Source organism: Barbus barbus (assembly GCF_936440315.1).
Source record: "Barbus barbus genome assembly, chromosome: 19".
NCBI lineage: Eukaryota > Metazoa > Chordata > Actinopteri > Cypriniformes > Cyprinidae > Barbus > Barbus barbus.
Genome location: NC_136747.1, coordinates 9,209,991 through 9,234,977, shown reverse-complemented (window position 1 = coordinate 9,234,977; position 24,987 = coordinate 9,209,991). Strand labels below are relative to the sequence as shown.

Below are 24,987 nucleotides of genomic sequence, written 5' to 3'. Positions count from 1 at the left end.
CTTTTGAGGTGAGTTTACCAGCAGCTGATTCAGAATGGCAATGTGTCAATTAAGGTTTAAGGACAGATATTTTCATCAACTACATTTATGATTGCTGCATCTCAAGGGCTTTACTCTGGAAAAGTCACATATTTACTGTTATGCAAAAAGGCCCTTTAATTCGCGCATCCATGCAGCAGGGGAGACTGGAGTTAGCTGTCACTCTTTCTGCTTGAGTAAATATTTAGAATAGGCTTATATTTTAAGTCAGTTTCTGTCTATATAGATACTGTACCTTCAAATCTTGGCTGTAAATTAGCCATTGAACCGTTATCATCAGTAAAATACAATTAATTGAACGCGCATTGACCTTTTGTGACAACATACCTCAGAAGCAAGAACTATATTTTTCAAATTGTATGGGGTGAGTTGTCACAATGAAATTTACCATTAAACAGCATATTAATGACTTTTCAGCCAAATTTAATCAGTAAAACATCTATTCAACATAAAATTTAAAAGCACAAAAGTTTAAAAAATACTGTAACCATATAAAAGTGGATGATTTTGAGCTGCACATTATTATACAATTATAAATTCAATCAAATCTGAAATGTCAAATTTGACAACTAGACCCATTTTTTTTATTTTATTTTTTTATCACAGCCAGTTTTTGAGAAGATTAATACAGGGTTTCCATGGATCTTAAATAAGTCTTAAAAGGCAATTGACAACTAGAGCCAGTCTCCTCTAACTACAAACAAACAGATGAGCAGACTGAGCAGATGAATACAGGGTTTCCATGGGTCATAAGTCTTAAAGTCTTAATTCACTCTTACACAAATTAATGCCTTGAAAAAGTCTTAAATCAAAGTAGTGGCTTTCAGTGTTGCATCATGCACTGTACAATAATTAATGCATTCCTCAGTGTTTTTGTTTTGTTTTCCAATAAAAGTATCTAAACATCCTTAAATCAAGATTTTCTTGAGATGCAAAATGAAGAGAAGACATCTTGTTTTCTGAAAAAAATGATCAAAATTAAGTGATACAAATATTTGTCAGTGCATGAAAACCTTTTTCCCGTTTTCCCATTGTTTTTTTTTCTTAGCCTACATGCAGATATTTTTGTTCTTGTTTTAATCATAAACACACTTTATTTTGACCAATTGCTCATAAAACAAGATGTATCTTGATTTAGAACAATACTTTTTTACAGTGTAATCAGAAGTTACATTAAAAGTTATTTCTATATTCTAGTTAAAATTAATTAAAAGTAGCCCTAGACATTTACATTTAGGGAGCATATTGCCCTATTGTGTTCACTTCAATTTATTACATAAATATTCTTTACTTGGACTTAAAAGGTCTTAAATTTACCTTCATAAAGCCTCTATCATCTTTTGATAATAACAAAATGAAAACATGGCTTTTATTTCTCTGACGTGAACTCTCTCACGTGTTATTTCCATGTGGAATCGCAGGTGCTTTGTCCAGCGCAAAGCGCTGCATGTGCAATAATGTCTTATGAACTGAATCAGTCAGATGAAAGAAGCCCCAGCGCTGTCCGATCTAGACGATCCAAGTACAACACAGGAGTTTCCTATTGTTGCGAGTGATAAATGCTGTGTATGATCCCTCCCACTGTACATTTGGTATGTTCCCCATTTGCCTCATAAACAACATTTTTGAGTGACCTTCAATGTGCTGAGCCAGCATAAAATATGCATTTAAAAGGAATTGCTGAAATAAATATAGGGGCCTAGGTGGAGATTGCTTCTTTTGTACTGAGTTAGGCATGTACATGCATCACTGTCTACACACGTGTGCCCGAGCCCACTGCCCTTTCATTTGCAGCCAAATTAAGTGAGTTCAGCACATAAATAAATGCAACCTGCACGCTGCATGACAGTCGCAGCTGCTTATTACACTGCAGCTTTGTCACATTGTTATCCGCACTTCCTGTAAAAAACAGCACAGCCGTGTATGTGTCTCGATGGCGTGAAATGATCATGGCTACCTGAATCCCGTCCTCACCACCGTCAGCGCTGTGTCTGGTGTTTGTCCACTGGCGAGACATCAGTCACAACACTGAGACCTGTCCTTGGCCATTATTGAGTGCTTCAAAATCGGCACCTTCGCTTAATAGGCTTTGGGAATTGTGCTCGGCTACCCGATGTAGATGGCTGTTTATATTTGAGAAATGTAATAAAGTCGGCAATTTTATTGGACGGTGATCCCTTTTGGGCTGAAATTGAGTTTTCTGGACCTCTTTTTCTCACAATGATTTCATTTTGCAGATGTGATATGTTTTGCGCTAATGAAATGCATGTTAGGAGATGTCTCCTGTTGGCCCTGAGAGATGGAGATGACTGCTATTGAGTGACAGGAGTGGTGTTAGCTGAATATATGGGTATTATGTGCCATCCGCTGTCCTCTGTCTGCAGACTGGCTAGACTCACTGCATACTAAAACTGTCTCTGTCTGAGTATTTATTAGAAGTCATGGGAAAATCACTGATTCTTAACAACTATCAAAAAATAGTAATAAAAAAAAAATCTATACTAACTCACTTTCAATGTCTAACACGATCCACTTTTTTTCTTTGTCTGATGTATGACTGTTTTTTGTTTTTGTTGTGTTTTGCTGTTGTCTTTTTTTTGTCCGTTTGTTTGGTTTTGAATTGCTTGTTTTATTGTTTTTTGTTTTTGTTTTTTGCTGTTTCATTTTGTTTAGCTTTGCTTTTCTGTTTTTGTTTTACGGTTTTGTTTTTGCTTTCATCTGTGTTGTGTTGTTTTTTGTTTTGTTTTGTTTTGTTTTGCTTCACTGTTGTGTTGTTGTGTGGGTGTGTTTGTGTGTGTGTGCAAATTTATTTTGCTGTTGTTTTCGTCTTTCTTTTTTTTGTTTCCTTTTGTTGTATTTTTGTTGTTGTTGTTTTTAAGCTTTGCTTTTCTTTTCTTTGCTTTGATTGTTGCCCCCTCAAAACAGTCACATATTCAAATATTAAGCACTTTTAATTTACCATGTAAAGCCTGAATGAGACTGCCACAGCATTGCAGCATTGCCTCCATCAGGTGAGTGACAGCTTCAGTAAAGTGGGTTGAAATGGCACGCAGCTGTTAATGTCAGCCAGAGTTTATGTCAGATAAAGAATTAATAATGTCATCAGTGGGTTTATTTGTGTGCAGAAATATTTCAGTGCTCTTTAATGAGGCTGCATGTCACAAGTGTAAACTTAATTGATATGTGTTTAGGAATTTAGAACTCCCACACCAAAGAGCTTTTATGGATCACATTCTCTCACGAAAGTTAATTACCAATATACTTTTATAATGTAACTGTGGGAATATACAGCCTGTCTGAGAGAGACCCGGTGATAAAAGACCTGGTAAAACGTTCCTTCCTGATAATGTTTTCTGGCAGTTGGTTTTAATTTGTCATTATGACTGGTATGACTGGGAAAACAGCATAGCGATGCATTTGCATTAAGTCGCTGGGTGAACGTGCAGTGATTCCGATGTCAGCATGTAACAAAGACGGGGAAAGTTTTAAATGCTGCTGAAGGGACAGGTGTTCCACATTTGCTTGTTTAAGTCATTTCATGTTTGTGCAGTGGCAGATTTTGATGAGCTCCAGAACATTTTTTTCAGTGTGTAAACATGTGTGTCTGTGCATAAGCATATACAGTGCCCTCCATAAGTATTGGACCAGTAAAAACTAAATTTCTCTGTTGGCTGTGGAGTCGAGACATTTGCAAATATGATTAGAAGATGAATATGACACAAAACTACAGAATGTCACATTTTATTATTAGCCGTTTCACATGTTTTACCAAATAAAAAGAACAGCACTTTTAGAGTTATTCCACGCATTGATGTGAGCATAAGTATTGGGACAGTTGAACATAAGGCAGATATAAAAGATTAAAAGCTATTATTTAGTTGCAGATCCCTTGCGCACAATCACAGCAGTGAGTCTGTGACCCATAGACATCACCAGACTCTTGGTCTCATCCTTTGAAATACTTTTCCCAGCCTTTAATGCAGCCAATTCTAATTGTTGCTTGTTTTGGGGAGTTTCTGCCTTTACTCTCCTCTCCAGCTGGTGAAATTCATCATCAATCAGATTTAAATCTGGAGATTGACTTGGGCAATCTAAGACTTTCTATTTCTTTGCCCTTATAAATTCCTTGACTGAACTGGCAGGGTGTTTTGGGTCATTGTCCTGATGCAATATGAAGCACTTCCTGGCATTTTCTTGAATATTGGTAGGCAAGATGGTTTTGTACCCTTCCAAATTCATTCTGCTACTGTCATCATACATCAAGTCATCAGTAAAGATGAGAGGGCCTGTTCTAGAGGCAGCCATGCATGCCCATGCCATGACACCACCTCCACCATGCTTTACAGATGAGGCTGTATGCTTGGGATCATTGCAGTTCCATTTTTTTCTCCACATTTTTGCTTTCCCATCACTTAGATAAAGGTTCATCTTTGTTTCATCGGTCCATAAACGGTTCCAAAACTCTTCTGGCTCACCTTTGTGCTTTTTTGCAAACTCTAATCTTGCTTTTCTATTTTTTGGTGCTGGTCAGAGGTTTGCATCTTGCTGTGTAGCATCTGTAATTCTGTATCAAAGTCTCCTGAGGACAGTAGATTGTCAGAGCATCACCCCAGCTTTCTGGAAGTTGTTGGTGATTTTTACAGACACGTCTTTTAGGGTTCATTTTCACAGCTTTTATGATTTGTCTGTCATCAACAACTGTTGTTTTCTCAGCCGATCAGGTCAAGCAATGTACAGTAATAACTTGGCAGAATATAAAATTAAACTGCAAATGTGACTCATCCAGTTTGTTTTATGATTATTATTATTAACAATTTTTTTAGTTTATTTCCTCACATCTATTTGTAACATACTTTCTACTATAAACATATAATATGATTGTTCAAATATAAATTATGCAAAAATCAAAATAGCACAATCGATAACTACACCTGTGGATTAGGCTCTATACAGAACTAACGATAATAAACAGCCTTAATCAAAAAGAGCCAAACTCAAATAGATGCATTTAGAAAACACATAACAATCACTCCACAGAGTCACGTTTTTACTTTACATTACATTAGGCACAGGTTCACAGCCTCCAGATTATTTGATTTTCATATTTACTGGTTTTGAACCATGGGTTTAGAGCTCTTCTGTTGTTAAGAAAGGAGGCTATACATCCTCCTTTTCTTGCACGGTATATAGAAAGCATCTCTGTGGACTCGTGCATGCACGATCACACACAAAGGCTCATTCAGTTGTAGAAAATTACATATCAAACACCTTGGATTATGTGAATGGAGGTTATTTCAGTGGCCCGTTACAACCGAGAGCGAGTGAGAAAGAGAATAATAGAGGTGTACTAGACAAGCAGGGCTAGCAGGAAGGGTCGATATGAAAGAGGGCACTCTGAAGAGGGCTATGGGTGGACGGGCTGACGCACAAAAAAATAAGAGCTAGATAACAAGGGATGTATACGAAGAAGGGAAAGCCAGCCTGAGTTTGGCTGATCTCTTGATCTTGTCAGCTGGGCGATGCTACAGACGAGCAGCGTATCCCAGCATCCTCTCTAAATCCCTCCTCTCCTCTCTGCTGTCAGCAGGCCATCTCCACTCTTCTTACGGGCCTAACTGGGCTTTAGCGCTGGCATGGGAAGCTCACACCAACTGATTGCTGTGAATTAGGGAGTTCTCCTCTAACACCCCTCACCGCTGCAGTCTCTGTGACAGCTGCGATGACATTCGCCCACTGACATCACACTGTCAGCCATCAACCAGCCCTGAAACTCAATGTTAACACAGTGTTCGAATGTAATCGAGGAAGCGGCCAGCTGTTGTGTGTTTGCATTTGGCTACGGGATGTTGGTACTGTAAGGTGAACGTGTGTGCGAGTTCTCCGGTGGTGCTCATTAGCAAGCCCAAGCCGATTCTGGCTGCTCCTCACCTGGTTCAGGCTGTCAAAAGAGGATTATCAAATATTCACTGGTTTATGTAGATCTACTTTGCCTTTTTTCAGATCTAGAGGGAGAGAGAGAGGTGAGCGATCGAGGAGACGCATCAGGATACCAGCCTGCCTGGAGCTGCACCCAAACATCAAGGGAGTCTGGGTAATGACCTGAACTCTGCTGTACCCCCCCTTCCACTTTCTTTTGCTCTGTTCCTCATCGCTCGGATGTATCCGCCAGGAACGTCTCCTCATTTGAGCAAAGACACATGAGCAGACATAAGTGCGTGGCAGTTTAGGGATAATCCTGCATTTTCTGGTCATCATGACTGAGCAGTGAACCATATTTCCAAATGAAAGAGTACTATAATCCATTTTTACCCAAAAAAAAAAAAAAAAGGATCTGGATTTAGCATTCCTTCAACTTTCTCTCTCTCTCTCACTCACTCTCCACTCTCACTATCTTTGTTTTTTCCTTCCATTTCCCTTTTCCATGATGAGATGGAAACTTTAAGTGGAGTACACATGCCCCAGATCATAACTGGCACAGGTGCAGGGAAACATACTCAGCATATGTGTGTATTCACTTACTGTAAGTGTGTGCGTGTGTACTGTAATTGAAATACCTCTGAGGGCCTCTGGTATGCTTTCTAATAGTGGCACAATTAACATGAAAGTGACTCTCAAATTCCAGAACCAGCTATCCAATCTGTTTAAAAATCTAAACCTTTTCCAGAGACAGAGGCCCTTAACAAACACATGTTTTTCCATCTCCCTTGTTCTCCCTTTTTTGTCTCCTCTAGTTCACCGGCTCTCTAGTGTAGTTCAATATGCCCATCTAACTTGTGAATGGCCTGTGAATTGAAGATCCATTTTTGTCATCCCACCTGTATGGAACGTGTGAGTGTGTGTTTGTGGGTGCGTGTGAACGCTGTCTAATGACCCTCGCTCCACTGCGCAGGCAGAGATGGAACCGTGATGTCATTTGTTTTGATGTCATAAATCGATGGGATTGAGTCTCCCAAGAGCTTCAGCTGTTCTCTCAGCTTGACGGCAAATTACATCACACTCTCATCACTCACCCGCAGATTTGTGTTTTTCAGCCACAGCTCTTTCAAAGTGATCTAGCCTCAGAATAGGACTGAAAATCTCCCTCTGTATCAATCTATATCAGGTCCAATGCATCTCCCACTGTTTCAGCGTCTGACATGATCTGTGAGATGCCTCAAGTAATTGGTGTGAGGAATCTTTAGCTAATGTTTGAATGGGTACTCTGGCTTTTTCATATTAATGTTTTGTGTAGCATGTATATAATAGTTTTATGTACTTTTGAAACCATGTACTTTTTTAAACCTTTCTCTGCTGAAAATACAGCTTACACCAGGTCGAATTCTGTTATGATAAACCAGTACACCAGCATCCCATGATGGTCAAGCAGTACACCAGCATCTTATGGTCAACTAGTACACCAGGATCCCATGATGATTAAATAGCATCCTTTAATGGTCAACCAGTACACCAGCATCCTGTGATGGTCAAGCAGTGCACTAACATCTCATAATGGTCAAACAGTACATCTGCATCCTATGATGGCCAACCAGTACATCGGCATCCCGTGATGGTCAGCCAGTACACAAGCATCCTGTGATGATTAACCAGTATATCAGCATCCCATAATGGTCAATCATTTCTCTAGCATCCCATGATGGTCAACCAGTTTACCAGCATCCTGTGATGATCAGCCAGTACATCAGCATCCCGTGATGGTCAACCAGTACATAAGGAGATAACACACCAGATCCCATGCTGGTGAACCAGAACACCACTGTCTCATTCTAAGAACATTTACAGTTGGGTACCAGCATGCAGAGCAAAATCAATGTTGGTGACTGCCAATGCTGGCATTTTTTCTTTCTTTTCTGTTTTATTCTAGAACAGTCCCTCTGTGGGTTAAAAGGCCTTGCCAAACCAGTCACCAGGGGATCCATTGCCTAAGACCTGCGGTAAATACATTCTCAACAATCATTATTCATAATTGATGGCCTGCACATCCCATATCCTGTAGTGTTTGTTTTCAGCCCAGGGTTTGTTTGGATCCCCAAGAGTGATGCCAATTTATTCTGAGTTGTAAAAGATTCAGACTTAGACATTCTGGCAGTCTGGAAGTGTATCATCGTGGCCTGTACACCTATGTGTTTGTTTTGTCTGTTTCACACACACAAACCACACACAGACACGCACAAACACAGGGACAATTACCTTGAAATGTGTATGCCTATCAAATAATTAAGCAAGGCCTTTTAAATGTGCATTGACTAAATCCAGACATGTTTGTTTTTTTGTCTCCCTGGCTGTGTGTTGTCTATATTTTAGTTGACATCTGTAGCATGCCATTACATTAAGAAGAACAAATAGATTATATTCATGATTTCTGTGCCCTGTTTGCAAAGTTTGAGTTTTGACCTTCAAAGCCTGTTGTTTTCCTTTTGGTAACATCAAGGTCCTATTATTATTCTTTGAAAACAGTCTGGTTGGATTAAGGTCTATATTGAGATTGAGACCTACAGGGCAGAGACAGTTCTGTCCAGAGCTTTAGCTCTAACTACTCAGGAACAGTTGTCCTTTTGTATAAGCTTTGATAAGGAATCCCATTTCATTGGGTCTGAATGTTTTTGCCTAGTGGTTAAGATAAAGACAGCTGACGGGAACAAGCAGTTATACATGAACATGATTTGACTGTCCCCTAACAAAGGTCAGATTTCAGTTCAATGCCCAAGTAGTTCATGCATTCATTTATAATTTTTCACAATTCACTCTTGCAGTTGCATTAATGCTAACTTTTTTGTAATTGGTTAAATAGTTAGCCAAGGGCCGCACTAAACCTTGGGTAAACGTATGTTTCACACTGTTCATATTTGACCCTCGATTAGTAATTATTCCTGGGTGTTCAAGCTTCAAGATTTCCTCTGTACATTTCTAAACCCAGGGTTACCATTCTTATTTACAGATTTAATAGGTCAATAACATTTAACTGAATAAATATGGTTGTGCAACCTGTTTCAATGATTAACTGTTTGTCCATCTGTGAAAATGTCAATATGTAAATCTACTTTCACTCTTTAATGTCTCCTAAAGCATACAAAAAAATAAAGCTTCAATTTGTGCAGTCACATCCAGCATTCAAACCAAAATCATGAAAGTTTATGCGTCTGTATAACTCATGAATATTTAATGAGCTAAGCGCTATTTAGTTTGCGATTGGTGGTTTGATACTCTCGCTGTAACTTTCTAACACTGCATAGATTTACACTGTATATCTTTGCCACCACAAAATGGTGTTAGAGCTGCAAAAGTGTTGCTAGCAGTGCTCTGAAACAGGTTTATGTAACCCAGAATTCAAAATTACAAACATGTCTTAACCCAGGGTTAAAAGTGTTTTTAATCAGGAGTGTAAAAAGACTATAAACCCAATTTAAGTGAACTGCGAAAAATCCTAAAGAGACTTGAAAACGAATGCTCATCAGGAAAGGTCAATAATGGTCAACCTGTGGGAATGGGGAGCATTGCGAATCAGCTAGCTGATTTCCAACAACCACCTCAATAACAGTATTGATTGCAAGTCACAGCCACAGGTTTAGAATGACAGATCTAAGTGAAAGACAGGAGGAGCAAAAAAAAAAAATGTGGTTCAGTTTAAGGTCGGGAAGGTCAAAGTGAAGGAACTTCTGAGAAGAGAGAAAGGCAGATTGCAAGGGAGAAGGTGTGTTCCTTCCTTTAATGACAGTATTGCAATTCATTCCCACCTAGTGAAAGAGAGTGCATTCCGCCTGTGCAATTTGATGTAACTCCACTCAAATCGTATTGCAGCACTGAAAGGAGATATTGTTTTCCTCTAGGCACCTGTGACCCGGCTCGCTTGACCAGCTGACTCGTGCGAGAAGTGCCAAGTCAAAAAAGTGCTCAGACCTGCATCGTGCAGTTTGATTCAATCTGCTCAGTGGCAGAAACCCCTTCATCCAGATTTATCAGCAAAGAGGACTTGATGAACAGCAGACTGCTGTTATGTTCTTATTAAACAGCTCACTTTCAGTATAGGTACCTTGGTATGTCTCTCTCTGGATGACCTTATCTTTCGAAGTTTAATAGTCGTGCAAATGGCTGCTTGCCAGGATTCTATGAGAGAGATCCAGCAACCTAGGTGGTCTAAGTTGCATTGCCTGCACTCCATGAGAGATAACCACAAACACACAGGCATTGCACAGAATAGTCTGAGTATCGGAAATGTCCCTGAGGGTCCTTTTTGTTTGGAAAGATGGAGAGAGAGAGGAAGAGGCATGTGACCTGCTGTTGCTTGTTGTCCCCAATGAATAGTCATTTATCACACGGCATGCTGTCTAGTGTGTAAGGAATCTGTGTCCCTAATTACATTAAACTCACTTTGCCTCCAAGGGTGAAAAAGTTTGGATGTGGCTAAATATGATGCATTACAGCGGGATGCTATTGAAATTCTCATCAAGTTCTCGCTTATCAAAACTACTCCACCCTGTTGGCAGTTCGAGACGCCTCTGAATTAGTTAAAACATACTTGGTATTAATATGATGCATTATGGCTAGGCTGAGACGGAATATGCAGCCTTTTTTCACATTTCACATGCTGATTTGGGCAGAAAATCTGCCCAAATCAGCATGCGATTTGGTTGTAAAATGTCATATGGTGTGACTCCGAAAAAAAAGTTAAATTCCAATAAAATGTTTATGCAACATATATAAAATAAAATAGCACATTATACTGTCATGTATTCAATGTGTAAAATATTTTATATTGTATAATGATATAAATATAATAAATAAAATATTACTCTTTACTTTATTACACCACATGACTTTAAACTGGAACTTTTCTTAAAAATTGTATAAAAGTCTAAACCATATGAAACCAATATATATCCAAAACATATTTCTAAGAATTATGCATATGCATTTTAAACTAGAACCTCCCCCCCCCCCCCCCCTTTTTTTTTCTTTCTTTCTTTCTTTCTTTCTTTCTTTCTTTCTTTCTTTCTTTCTTTCTTTCTTTCTTTATTATGGACAGTTTTATGTCATTTACCCGGGGCGCTGATTCTGTTCGGGTCTGGTTATTGAAGTCTTGGAAGTAAGCATAAGCTTTATAACAATTCTCAGCTGAGTTCATAATATATCGCTGTTGTCAAGTTAATGCTACACATTTTATATCCATTTCTGTGTTCTGATGAGAACGAAACCCCACATGGCTCATCAGAATCATGAGAAATATAGATTCAGTATATAGCAGTTGTTCCTAAACATCATCATGATAGTGCTGGTAATTATTGAACAGATACCGTGTGGGATGTTTCACGCTTTATGAATAATGGAGATTAAAATGAGATTGGATATGTCTTTTATGGCTCTCATGAATCAGCCAGTATCCAGCTGTTTGTGGTGTAATCTCAAATGTTTAATTCATCAGGAAATAGATTCGGGGGTGAGATATTACTCATTATATTTGATAGTGACATTTCACTGGTTGTCACATTTAACAGCCCTCCATTCTGATTTTAGATGTATGCGAGGGATCTCCTCACAGTCTGCTATCACGCATCCGGCGATAAAACAGGACCTCATTACTTAATTAAAGCTGAGGCCATTAATTAATTAAGTAATGGCTTTCTGGGTGTTAATGGCGATGTCTTCGTATTCCCTGCTGTTAGCCTCTAATGATTCTGTGTGGGAACTTGCATGAATATGGTGACCTGACTTTATTAGACGGAGTCTTCTTTACGCCCCCCTCCACCCTCAAGTTCTCGTCTGACTGACTCTCCCAGACTGCAGGTAATGATTAAAATGATCATGGCCCCATTTTCATTGCTTGTTCTGAGGGATGTCGCAGCCTGAGCCAAAATGCATTTCCAGCACGTCTAGAATTCATAAACCTGTTGGCGTAGCACTCGGGGCGTCTATACACTGTTTAAATTGGATGAAAAATAAGGTATTGACTGTGATATTGATCGGTCTGGCGTTGCTGTAGGTTACATTGCTATATATGTACGCCGCTGTATACAGCTGTAAATGAGCTTTGTTGCGCTGGGCGTCCTCTCCACCATCCTCAGCACATTACAATACGTACACAGGCCAAAGGTCGCATTTGCCACAGCTCCGCTGTGTGCACAGTAGGTGCTCCGAGAGCTTATTTTAACAACCTGGACTCCATTAGATGCTGACATTTCAGTGCACTGCTCCTTCACATTTTTCATATTTGTTATCTCTCTCTCTTTGGTGAACTGCGTCCGTAGAGTATGTGTCCACAAAGTGCTGTGTTTGCATATTACAATTAAGAGGTGCATGAAGGGTAAACTTTGTTTTCATTAATTAGTTACAATAAAGGGTTAGCTCACCTTAGAAGTAAAATAGTTTATTTACCCTCATGTTGCTCCAAACCCAAATGAACAGCTTTTTTCCATGGAACTCTAAAGGAGAAATTTTTAACACTCTGCTGGTTGCTTTTTCCATGCAGTTACAATGAATGAGGATTGAAATATTGTAATGTAATTAATGATTTACATTAGTTGGAAAGCCTCTTTGCTTTCATGAACATGAATTTTTAATTTCTCTCTTTTTAATTGTTCTATGTAAGAAAGATACAAGTTTGGATTTACATTAGGGTGAGTAAACGACAACAGAACAGGGTTTCACCTTAGTTTACATTATTGTGCACAGAAATAAGCCCTATTCATACAACACTGCAATTGTTTAGATTACTCCATTACACTGCAAATGCAAACAGCAAAGACTTCAACTTATATTTATAGCTACATAGCTTAAAAATTCTGTTAAGTAACAGCATGCGTTTCATATAAGCGCATACGGCTGGTTTTGCTGCAGTAGTGAATGCTTCTCATGTTGTCAGCAGTATTCTGTTAAGCACATCTCTCAATGACTTCTACATGAGTCTGACCTTGCGTGCATCTGCAAGCGATTCTCTGTAAACTGTTTACTCTCTCCATACAGGGGGTCTTCATTCGCTAACGCTCTGATGACATCTGACACATCAGTGATAGGATTTGGGCCCCGTATGCTGGATTAGCCCCATTTGGTTAGCATGGCATTATTCCATTATGAGTCCTGAGAGCCCACCAGCTGATGCTGCGTCTGTCCCACTGCCTGAATGCAGAAATCCAGAAGCGAACGCATGAATGGCACGAAGACGGGCAACCGTGCTCTTCACACGTCCTCCAACAACATTGCTGATTCTGTTAGTGTTAACTCTGGAAAATAATTACTATCCACTTCACCTGATTTATTAGATTTGAGTCTTCCTGATAAAATATGGTTATGTGTCACCGTGTCTGCATGAATGTGAAAGTAATAAATTATTATGCAGTCATGCATGCTAAGCCAAGCGTGCTATTGTACATTCCTGTTTTAAACATACCGCTAATAGTAATATTATACCTTTTATGCATATTTTATCCCATGCTGTTTGTTACACACATGAATGACAACTGAGTGAATGACAACATTGCAGCCCACTGTCTTTCATTGGATAGACCAAAAAAAAAAAAAACTTAAACCATTCTAAGCTAGTTGGCTGGCAGTGTTGGGGAGTAACTAGTTACATGTACAGATGAAAAATAGCCTCTTTGGCAAATTCTGGCACATTTACAGCCATGTTTATTAATGTGTGTTGCTCCTGTTTAACAAATAATCTAAGTTACATTACTTTAAAGTAATTGAAATAGTTACACTACTTATTACATTTTAAATAGGGTATATTGATCTGTAACCTCTTACATTTCCAAAGTAACCTTCCCAACATTGTTGGGTGGTTTTAACTATAGTCTCAAACTGGTCATAGCTGGTTTCAGGGGCTTTGACCACTTCTTTAGCTGGTCAGGCTGGTTTTAGCTGGTCAAACTGAGAGACCAGCTGACCAACCAGCTAAAACCATCTGTACACCAGCTTGGCCGGGCTGGGAGACCAGCTTCACCAGCTGGTTTTCAGCAGGGAAAGGAGATGTCCACATCCAGTTAGGTCTGAATATAGATATACATAGTTTTGGCATTGCATTAGTTACAAATAGCTTGACTGCATACCCCTATAGGCTTTTGACTACCTAGCAACACCCTGGAAACCACAACTCAACAGACTACTCATTTTCTTCAGTTCATGTTAGTCTAGTTTGAGATCTTATGATGGGTGTGATGCACCAGGAACACCAAGTTTATGTATATTTGCTTATGCCTGTGATTTGAAATATAATATTGTGGTATGCATTGTCCCGATTGAGTAGCCCATCCATCTTGCCTCGGCAGCGTATGTTTGTTTAAACTCACTCATAGCGTGTTGCAATGTCGGCATGGTCAAAAAACGCACAATGCAGCACAACATTTCTCTTTATGAATCAGTTTTATGGTCCATCTATAAAAGTGTGAGATCTACAGGATTTGCACCTGCAAGTTTATAGCAAAACACATAAATCTCTTGTTACCTCTAGCTGTCAGAGAGCACATCTCGCTATAGGAGTTCCACAGCTGGAGTCAGTCAGCTAAAGCAACGGGGCAAAAGAAAGAGAGGAAGATGGAGGAAGAGAGACTCAGAAGTCAGATCCAGAGCTGCAGAGTTGGCGCTTTACTTCCTGTCCATTTTAAACCCACTCTGTTATTAGTAAGCCTTGTTCTAGCTGAATAAAACATGCCATTAAATAATGCAAATGTCAGTGGACAATGCTGAAAACTCTTGAGAAAGGTCAGCTGAGGCACAGGTTGCAGCGTTATCAGATATTCAGTTCTGATAAGAGGGACCCGTGTACAGCACGCCAAATCCCTGTGATCCATATTTCATTTTGTTTGCAGTCCAACAACAGTGGAATAATAATTGCGGGCTGAGTGGCGTGAAATATTTAGCTGTGATTTTAAAGAAATGCTCATGAGGAGAATGTGACCCAGACATTCATAAGAGTAAGGCGAGATTTTGATCTTCTGTATGTTTTTATTACTGTGCTTTACATGGCTTTAGGGCCAATGTTTTAGTGATGAGGAGCGTGTGGTTGACTTTGACGAACAAGACAGAGGGAGAGAGAGAGGGAAGTGTGCGGACTCCTGTTCATAGATTTCAGTGAGGCCTTGCTATGCCCTCATTAGAGTCAGGGTCTTCACAGTTCTATACCATCAGTTGTGCGCTGTGTGTTTGGGGTCTTGCCAGTGGCAATGGAACATTCTGAAGAAAACAACATCTGTAAGAATGCTTCCATGACAAGAAGGTCCAGCAACATAAAGCTGGTATACACTGCTAAGAAAACTCTTCAAAGTGTTTCAGTGCACCTTAAGTTTAGTGAAGAACTCAAGCATAATTTTTGCAGTATAGGGTTCTTGAGGTGACTATACAAGATACTTTGGCGATTACAAAAGTTCTTAAAGTCACAATGAAACAGAAGTAGTGGCAGGTCCTTGTATATTGTGACATATATCCAAGAGTAAAAGATTATCAGGGGAAAATATGTTGGCTGGGGATTTGGTTCAATCCATTGGTCATTGAATGGATTTTGAGATGTGGGTGTTAATTTTAGAAATGGAGAGAAATCTGAATGACAGCTTGCAGTGAATTGGGTATATTTCGAATGTCAGTTGACCAAAGCAGGTCTATAAGTGTTAACAGCAGTATGAACTGATGACAATATCTGTGAACTTTTAAGGAAATCACCTAACCTAGATAGTTGTTTTTTATTGTTTTAATATTCTATGTTAATATCGGAATGTTAGTGAGAGGAAGAGAAAAAAAAAAAAACTTTCAGATATCAATCTGCACATGTGATGGACATCGGTTATGATGATCTTTGCTATCTCCTTTATAGGCGTTGTGAGCGAAACAGCACTATAGATAACGAAGCACATACCTGAACAGAAGCGCTGCAACCTGTTTTGCAGAACTTTGCAGAAAAAAGGAAGGTTTTTTTTGCACATAACCGCCATTGTAAGAAGAGGATGGAGATCATGTAGACTGAATGATTGGGGGAGTTTAGCATAAAACACTGGAGAGAAGTTTGTTATTTTACTGAATGAATGAATGAATGAATGAATATAACATTGAAAACGGATAGTCTTCATGCCAACTTTGTTACATTAAATATTATAAAAAACAATGTCCAAAATATAATATTCTATCATAACTCACCTTTGTGTTATTCCAAAACTGACCTTTCTTCTGTTCAGCAAAAAAATATTATTTGCAACAAACAATACATTTTGTCCATTTGTACACACACACAAACTGTCACTGGGGCAGTACTAACACCACTATATTAATACGAAGACTTTTTGTTGTCTAAATAAGAAAATAGGAAAAGGCCAGAAAGATTTCTGATTGGCTAAAAACAAAAGTGTGGGCTGTTTTCACGACTTCTCAGTCTAGATCTGCACAGAAACAGCTTTTTTCAGGATACCTATTTCATTGATGTCTGTCTGACAATAGGGACATTCTCAGAATAATATGCCAATACCTTTATAATACAGCACCTTTATAATGCTTCTCCTAAGGCGTCAGTCTGTAAAACACTTTTTGGCTATAATTGAAACCTTTTGTAGAGTGTATGTGAAGCTTGGCCAAAGCGAGATAATGGTCTGAATGTTTCTTTTAAAAATGGTAATGTAAACCGCTGAGTTCAGGATGAATTATTCAAGATCTTGATCATAATAATGCTGAACATTTTTCTTCAGTCCAATAATTGTGCATTAGGAAGTTTCCAGCATCAGGAACATTGTGTGTGGAGCTGAAAGTGTCCGTTCATTTCAGTGAATGCTAAATCATAATCATGAGTTCCCAAACATTTCTTTCCTAGTATCTTCCAGTCAGCCTGAGTTCTGTATTAGTGTGGGAGACAGGAATTTCTTCTCAGATTCTTAGAAAAGACATGTATCTCCTCAAAGATTCCTCACATAATTCAATAGAGATTCATCTCAATTACTCGATCAATTTAATTACAGACGTTGCCCAAGGATAACCATAGATCTCTTTTTATGTAAACCATCTTTTGCACACTGCTCCTTTCTTCATCTATGAAAAGCTTTAAGCGTGTGAGTCCACTTGTGGTGAATAGGAAAGGCACCCTAACCCAGTTTTTAACCAAATTTCGAGTAAATTCAGATTTATTCTGTGAAATGCCTATAGCGTTTACCTTTCTCTCTCCGTGTGTCCTCCTGGCACAGTGCCTGGGAGCCGAGCCACTAAAGAAGGTGCGATCTATGCCCATAAATCCCCTGCCACCTGATAAATGTCTGTTTCATTTACATTGCTTGGGCTGAAACAACACACTCTAATGTATATTTAGCCCCAGCGAAACCACTTCCTGAAAGCTCTGGAAGAGAGCAGTCTGACTCCGCTAATTACTGAAGGAATGTCATAAGTGAGATGAGGACACTTTTCGGGAAAAGCCGGTTTATATTATGCAGGCCTGTTGGTTTGTGACTACCTCAGTGTCCTAAAACATAGCCGTATGTTAATTTAACACACACATTCCCAACTCGCTCCAAAAAACACAGTTTATTATAGATAGATAACTTTCCCCATGCTGCAACGCAGCAAGGTATTTATTTTCATGTCATTTTTCAAAGTTATTGCCTCAGATAATATTTGCAAAAAGGTGATGTCAGTGGGCCATCTGCCAAGTGTTTCATATTACTTATAGTGAGAAGAAATGTATTGAGAATATAAACCATGAGGTTAAAAGGTCATGGCTGTAAAGCTCTATACGTTGATTTATATAGATTTTAGAAAACATTAAGAAGGTTGCATTTGTTTGGTCTGGAGCGAGTCCACTAATAAATGATCTGTGTCCCTTCTTTCCACTGAGTTATGGTGTGATTATAGCGTTCATCCGTGCGGGTCACATTTTTAATGGTTTTCTTTCACGTCACACATCGTACTTTGCGAAACTGGAAAACACTCTCCACCAGAACGCTTCAAATCAAGGTAGTTTTGTGATTTAATTTTGAAGCTCCACCATTTGCCATGTTTTAAACCGTTGTAGATGAATGAGCCAAGAATGAATATTGTCGTCATAACCCGAGCCATTTACAATAGCTATCATGCTACAGCGTGGGGAGAATGGACGCCGTTGCCTCAGCTGGTGTTTAGAGGAGAGCACATGAGCAGCATTTGAAAACACCTGTGGGTTTAGCCGAACACGAGAACTACTGTCTGTCAAAACAAGAGCCAGAAAAGCTCACTTTCTTGAACTCCCAGCCCTGTCATACAACTGTCAATCGGTCTAGGAGACACAACAGCCTCAGGAAAATATCACTGCATACATACACACAAGTGTAGCCAGACTTTTGACTCGCGGCATAAACACCGACCCTCATTTTAACTACTTCTGGGCAAGAACTGCCTACATAGATAGGAAGAGACCACCTAACTGAGATGTAAAGTGACCAGCTACAGTTTGTTTTGATTTAAATGACTTTTAAAGACAGAGTTATATGAAACACATGATGCTATAGTAACTGACTAGTGAAAACACACATACACACAAAACAAGCGGACATTGAGTGTATATAGAATTTGTGATTAGAAATTACATCTATCCAAAACTTTCTGATATGTACAGCTGATAAAGTTCACATTTACTGCTGTTCAGCAAATTTTTGAGACAAAATCCAGTCATTCATTAGGAATCCGTGCAAAATTTCTAGTGATGGTGAAAGATACTTTGTATGCACATGTCGCACATGCACATTGACTTGGTTTTGCACTAATCAGTTGTTCCACAAGGTGGCAACACTGGACTGAGAATTTGTTTCACAGTAGAAAACAAAACTTAAGAGATGGAGCAACAACAGCAACAATATAGCGAAGACTGCAACAACAACAGATGGCAGCATTGACAAGCGGGTTATGAGAGGGCCACAACTTTAGTTTAAAATAGTACAAAGACATTTTTATCTTCTAAAGAAACATATAGCAGATGCTTGACAAAATTGAAGCTTTCTAGAGCTCATGTATTGACCATCTGCATTTGTGTACACCTCAAATGGATTATACTTTGAAAGGCTATGCGTACAACTGTGTACACATAAAAAAAGAAGTATAGTTGGGCCTTAAGTAGTACAAACCAGTCAGATTGGAACTGGTTATTTCAGTCAGCACTCTTCATTTTGGTGTGCAATATGCATCTAGACCAAACACACACACACACACACACCTACACCTGACAGCAAATGCACACAGACTCAAACACAGATTATAAATATTGAACACATCATGGACATTATATATCAGAATAATATAAAAGTGATTGCACATCCGTGATAAATCACCACAGATATCGTATAGGTGCTGCTCTACAATCAAAGCACAGATGAAAAACTCTATTAGGACCTCTCATTGTGCAGCTCTTTCTTTATTGAGCATGTAAAGCATGTCTCTATTATAAACTGCAACCTCATTTGTCATTTGGGCAGATCACTGGTCCTCTCACTTACATACTTCCTGACTTATGTCAGTCTGGTAAGAATAGCCCATTTAATGACTTCCGATTTGAGAGGAGTTGGCATTCAGCTCTCAGCATCATAATGCTCTAAAACTAATGTGCGTCCTGATTATTTACAGTGCTGGATGCCTCAAGATGCAGTCCTGATGCTCTCTGTTTTCGTGGTATTGATTTTTCCTCCAGTGTCCATCATATCAATCCTTTCACTCCGCAAAGAGACTACAGATCCTGAGACATGGCGCCCTAAGTGGGGATGCCGAGACCTGTTCCTGTGACCGTTTGGATGCTTGATTCATGGCTCCTGGTGGTCATGATGGATGGATTAGCCATCACGGGTAATTCAGACGTGTGGCGAGGTGGATTCCCTGTGTCCATTTGTGTCAGGTTGTGATTTCATGTCCTGCACTGACAGCCTTTGACCTCTGTTCCGTATGTTTGTGCTTGGCTCGTTTTTATATCAGCTCTCTGTCGAGGTCTTTATGTGTTGTTTGGCAGTAAAGGGATAATGTTTTTTTCTTCTTCTTTTAAAAAAGGACATCAGGCTGCTTTATGGCCTCGGGAAGTTACTATGGTCCTTCTCAATCCTTTTAAAAATGATTTATCTGAGATTGATTCATAGAGGATGTGAACAGTATTGGTCTTTAAATTGTTCCAGCAGAAGATGGTAGCTGGGAATCTGTTTGCTAGCTTTTTTGTCAAAGAAGATTGTGAGGTTTACAGCTCAATGACTTGGTGTTTTTTGCATTTATTTATTTATAAAGGATGTATACATGTTATGAATTGAATGCACATTTTAATATTCTTTCAAGGTTTTTTTTTTTTTTTAAGGTAAAATATATCATGCTTAGGGTTAAGCCTTATATTATAATTAAGAATTATAAAATGTCATTAAAAGGATAAAATTCTTGAAAAGAAAACCTAGTAATAGTTTTTTACAGTTTAATACCTAGTTGTTGTTTTTTTTGAAAGAATAGCAAAGCCATTAATTAAATTAATTAATTATAAATATATAAAAAAAACATGAAGCAGGACATGAAATCATAGAGATGACTCCTGCCACTTTTTAATTAGATTTTTTATTTTTATTTTCATAATTGTATAATATTTAAAAATGTCAAGTCAAGTCACCTTTATTCATAAAGCGCTTTTAACAATGTAAATTGTGTCAAAGCAACTGCACAATATCAAAAAAGGAAAATAGTGTGTCAATAATGTAAAATGAAAAGGCATCAGTTAAATGCATTTCATTATTGAATTCAGTGATGTCATCATCCAGCTCAGTTCAGTTTAAATAGTGTCTTTGCAATCAGGTCGACGATATCGCTGGAGATGAAGTGTCCCCAACTAAGCAAGCCAGGTGACAGCGGCAAAGGACCAAAACTCCATCGGTGTCAGAATGGAGAAAAAAACCTTGGGAGAAACCAGGCTCAGTCGGGGGGCCAGTTCTCCTCTGGCCAAACGAACCAGCAGTTCAATTCCAACCGCAGCCATGTCAGATTGTAAGGGCTCAACTGGTTCCAGTGGTCTTTCCCGATGGCTGTCTAAGTGGCGGGGTCCTCACTGGGGATCTGTCTCTGGCGCTCATCTCGGTGTCCTGGTCTCTGCTGATGTTTAGGGCTGTAGAGGTTGTCTCTGGGTGCTCATCCACCATCTGATCTGGATACGGACTGGATCTGGTGACTGCAGTGACCATCTGGGCTGGATACGGACCGTGTAGTGTAGGAAATATATATATTTCTTTATCATAATACAAGTTGACACATTTTTCATTGACCCGTAGTTGGCAGTACTCAGAGTCTCATGGTTATCATTAAAACACTGAGAATATCCCTGCTAATAAAAGAGCTGTTGAAACTGACAAAAACATTTGTGTTTACAAGAGCCATGCTGTGGACTGTAGTGACGAACTTACAACGTGATGATGAACACGATAAAAAAGGCAATGACAATCGCCCACTGTCCTGCTGAAGAGACCTCATGATCTGCATTTGTGTCCATGGCACCATGCTAATCTCTTCATTAAGTTTATGGTCGGTCAACCAACATAACTCTTCACTGCAGCAAGCCTTTGTTGTACGAACTCTGTAGTATGTTTACCAGTCGCCCTTGTCCTGGGGCCACTGCCAAAGTGTGTAGGAGACAACAGAGGACAGTGTGTGCTTGTAAATAACACCATTCTCTCAGCATGCCTGCGTGACCGTCTTACTATATGACCACCCCCACCACACCTCAAAACATTAGCAGAGGACCCCTCTATGCCCAAGGACTTGTAACCTCTGTGAACCCTGTGCACTGGAAAGCTCCCTGTCTTCTCAAAGGGGGTCTGTTAGTCTCACTCAGCTTGTGTACAGCCAGCAAACAGCTCGGGTTTTGTTTCTCGTGTAAATTTTGTTCTTTAGCCCTATCCATGAACAAGCCCCAGTTGTGTGTGGCGTAGTTGAGAGAATGGCTTGGTGACGGAAGAGAAAGAAAGAGCAGACTGTGATGCGCTCTGTCTTTGTGTGGACTTCTGCATTCATGGGCCCATGTGACTTCAACAGCAGGGCCTTTGGTTTGGCACGGCACAACACCACTGCATTGTAAATACCCAAATGAGTTTGGATGCCTAATCGCTGGGTTTATTTTCATTCGGGACTGTCATGCAGTAGACTTTGTCATAGTTTTGAGCTCCAGGATAGATGTTTGTTTGTTTGTTTGTTTTGGATGGATGGACAGTAAAAATGTATAGATGCATGTAGTATGTGGAAGAATGGATGGATGGATTATATGAATTATGAATTATATTGATATGGGTGATTGATAGAGTGGAGGGATGGATGGATGGGTGGAGTATATGGATGATAGAATGGATGGATGGGTGGATGAAAAGAGGGGTTATATGGATGAACTGATCGAGTGGATGGATGGATGGATGGGTGGAGTATATGGATGATTTATAGAGTGGATGATGGATGGATGGAGTATATGGATAATTGATAGAGTGGAAGAATGGGTGAATGGATGGACGGATTGACAGAGCGGATGGATAGAGTATACACAGCAGATGGATGGATTGATAAGATGGATGCATGCATGGATGGATAGGTAATTGATGGATGGATGGCAGTAAGAATAGATGTATAAATGCATGGAGTATGTGGATGGATGAATGGATGGAGTATATGGATAGATTGGATGGATGGATGGAGCTGAAAGATGGATGAATGGAGTATGTGGATGGAATGATAATGTGGAGGAGTGGATGAATGGATAGAGTGCATAGATGGATGGAAGGAAGAAACAGATGGATGTATGGAGTATATGGATGATTGATAGAGTGGAAGAATGGGTGAATGGATGGATGGATTGACAGATCGGATGGATAGAGTATACACAGCAGATGGATGGTTTGATAGGATGGATAGATAGATAATAGGATGGATGGATGGATGTAAAGACAACTCTATAGAACTGACAAAATGTGCAATTCACTTTTTTGTGCGTTCAAAATGTACATGATATCTGTAAGACTGAAGTGTTTTTTTTTTGTTTTTATTTGTTTTTTATGAAACTCATTTTTTAATGCAGAGTTTGTAAGTACAGGATGAACAAAGGAGTTTTAAGTATCTCAACTTGTAATACAATAAAAAGTGATGAAATCAAACAAAAGAGGGTCCGAGCCGCCTTGACTTGCCTGCAGCAAATATGCAGTAGCAGATTTGGGATCTGGCTTTGTTCTGCCAGCTTCTTTGTCTGGCTCGCTCTGTGTGTTGTCTGAGGGATAGCGCTGCTTTAAAACAGAAGTCCTACTGGGCTCCAATTAAGACCAGCAGAAGAATTAATGAACAAGTCCTCCAAGTCAGCCTCAGCTCTCAACTGCTCTATTTATCAGACTGCTCAGGGGGACACATGGTCTCAATTCAAACCCACAATTTCTGTCTTCACTAAATTAAATATGTGTAATTTATGTTTTTATAAACATAGGTGACCTTGCCATCAGCTATAGAAGTTCTAGTCATTTGAATCTTTCTCATTTTTACCCCTCCTCACTTTTTGCTCTTCTTCATTATATTGCATTTCATTTCCCAGCATGGCCATAAGCCATGTTCAGGTTTCTCTGCCGACTATAAAGTCGGATGGTTGGAGGGCAACTGGGAGAAGAGGGATGTTCCGCAGAAACGCATGCTGTTCAAAATATCGTTCAGAGAAAAGAACGTCAATAGGTGCAACAGATTTTGGCATCGTTTCTTTTTTCCCTCCCTGAATAGCTTTGGAACACAGAGCAGTGATTTAAAGATATTTCATTTTTTGTTCACAGCAAGTTTGAATGTTTCAAATGTTGGATGTTGTTTTCTAGCATGACATGCTCCAATGTGTTTAGACATGTTCCTTGGGAGAAATCCTTGAAGATACAGATACAAATTAAAGTAAATTAAGATATATGTACATGATGATACTACATCATCTTCCTTTGAAAACAAAACATTGCTTTTATATCCTCTGCGTTTGCTTGAATTGAATATTGGGACCACAATCATTATCATGAATATTCAAGTTATTTTTCTTCTGCTGCTTCTTGAAGCTCCAGCTGCAAACACTAGCATGAGAAGTGTGCATTATCTTCCATGTGCAGTGTTGTGGTCTGAATTAATTTATACCTGTCCTCCTGTGTGCAAGCAAACATTATTTAAAGTCAATAACTCACGCCCTTTACCTTTCAGGTTTCAGCATCTAGCCAAATTTTCCATCAATTTACATATGCATATTGTTGCGTAAACAGAAGCAAGCGGTCCAGAGCACTCCTCCCAAAGACGGAGTAAGGTAGAGACCCTGATGAAGACAGATCCTATTGTTAACTTTGCACTCACAGAGGGCCCCATGGGGAACCATGTAAATGCTACTAGCCTTTTCTCTTAATGTAGGTGTCTCTGTTATAGATTGTTTGCCATTTTGAAAAATATGCAACCGTGTCTTTTGCCATTTTTTACATCTTTGCATGAGATACCACCAATGCTGTGTATACTCAGTCACATACAGTATGCTGTTACACACTACCTGAGACTTTTGCTTTAATAAACATATGTTTCTGTCATATATTCATACCTGTCAGCTTTAGTTTTGTGTGATTAAGCTTATGATGCACACAAATGAGATAATGCTACCACATCACAAATTTACCTGCAGAAAAAGCTGTGACATTGTTAATGAGCATGTTTATGGTAGGTAAAATAGCATCACTGATGAAAACAGCGAGAGGTTATTTTGTGTAATTTACGTTATTTATCTCAATGCTGAAGTGTTTTTTTGTTTGTTTGGTTTTTTTTCTTTCTACATTTCCTTAGTGTAAATGTGTTGAAGTGTTTGCCAGTCCAAAATTTTTACAATTTTACATATGTGCATTGATACACAAGGCAACATATGCGGATCAGTTTTTTTGAACAAATCAGTTGAATGAATGATTCAGTGACTCACTCAAAAAGACATTTATGAACTGATCGAGTGGATGGATGGGTGGAATATATGGAAGATTTACAGAGTGG

The 24,987-nt window shown here is 39.1% G+C and overlaps 1 protein-coding gene across 2 annotated transcripts in view; it reads left to right on the top strand.

Moving 5' to 3' along the window:
- LOC306884870 (neurensin-1-like) overlaps positions 1-24,987 on the top strand; it is a 181,138-nt gene that overhangs the window by 91,893 nt on the left and 64,258 nt on the right. The window contains exon 4 of one of the 2 annotated variants that reach the window (XR_013785491.1): positions 6,040-9,034. The exons of the other annotated variant lie outside the window; for it this stretch is intronic. The gene's annotated coding sequence lies outside the window, so the exon portion shown is untranslated. Of the gene's footprint in view, positions 1-6,039; positions 9,035-24,987 lie in introns of those variants that run through there. 2 annotated transcript variants of the gene reach the window in all.